Below are 1410 nucleotides of genomic sequence, written 5' to 3' on the forward strand. Positions count from 1 at the left end.
GAAGTAGAGGAATGGATGGGCCCGGAGGCACTCAGTGATGTGAAGTGAGACACGAAGAAAAATACACAAGGAGAGAAGTAGAAACAGCCCCATGGAGGAGACACTTGTCAACAGAGAAAGACCCCAAAAATGGGGGGTGCCAAGGGTGAGAGGGGGGAGCAGCCTCACAGATGAGGCAAAGAGGAGCCACGGGAGGGGGATCCCGCTGAGAGGGGAGGTAAAGGTAAAGGTGTGGAGGTCGCACTTGCTCGCCAGCCACCACCGGACTGTGCATCGGGGCTGCTTGTTCAAAGTCCGGGAGCTCTGTGATCCCACGAAGGTGTCGCCTCCCCAGGGACTCTGGATCGCGGGGCCCAGCACTTGGGACACGCTCATCAAATAGGCGTCAACTTCTTGACCGAATGAAACGACGGCTGAAAGGCCAGGCCCCTCGGCCCTTGGCCCTCGGCCCACGGCGGGAAGTTCACCTGAGTTTCGCACCCTCCCCGTCGGGCCCGCCCGGTGTCCTGGCATCCTAGGAATTTCCCTGCCTGCTCCAGGGAGGATTGTTCACGCTGGAAGGTTTTGCAGAATAAGGCCGCTTTATCAGAATCCTGTCGCGTCGGAGAATGTTCCTGGCTCATTGACGTTTACAGTGTGTAACCGATTTTATCGGAGGAATGTTGTTTGGAGTGGAATGGTCCTTTCAGATGGGCAGACAAGAAAAGGAAGGTCATTCGAGGACCAACCCCAAGCTAAGTTGTTACTCAGCCTTGCTGTACATGATGCTTGGGAGCCCGGCCAAGCCACGAGCCAGCCTTCCTCCCTGGAGGAGGTCCCAGAGCTTTGCAGCCAGACGGTGGTGTTTCTGGCTCCTCTTGGCCCTCAGTGCAAATGCACAAATGCATGGGTGCGTGGAGGCAGCAAGGGGCTCCCTGTGCCTGGGGTCTGGTGCGCAGCTGGGCAGCCCTGCTCACCTGCACAAAATGAGCCATTCCTGACATTTCAGAAAGGGGACAGACAGTCGCAGAATAGGGAGATGGGTTTATTGTTTTAGATCTTTTGTCAAGACCCCAAGGCACTCTGTTTCTGGGGCTCTAAACGAAAATGGTGCTGGTGTAGTAAGTGTCCGGGGTGGGTGGGGGGCTGGAACTCTCTCTCCTTGGGGTGACTCTAGTGCCGCCAGGGTCAGGAGCCTCAGTCCGCATGGGTTCTTGTGCTGAGTGGGAGGCAGAGGCTGAGACAGGAAGGGGGGGGGTGGGGGTCAAGTGAGGTCAGAAGTCTTTGTTCCTGGTGGGAGGGACTGTACCCCGAAGGGGGAGAGGACTGAGGTGCCCCAGCTCAGGCCAGGGATGCTGGATGCCGGCAGCAAAGGGAGGCAAGCTGGGAACAGCTAGTGCTGCTGGACACCCTCCAGTAATTTCTGTGAGC

The sequence above is a fragment of the Nyctereutes procyonoides genome, unplaced genomic scaffold (genome assembly GCF_905146905.1).
Source record: "Nyctereutes procyonoides isolate TBG_1078 unplaced genomic scaffold, NYPRO_anot_genome, whole genome shotgun sequence".
Classification (NCBI taxonomy): domain Eukaryota; kingdom Metazoa; phylum Chordata; class Mammalia; order Carnivora; family Canidae; genus Nyctereutes; species Nyctereutes procyonoides.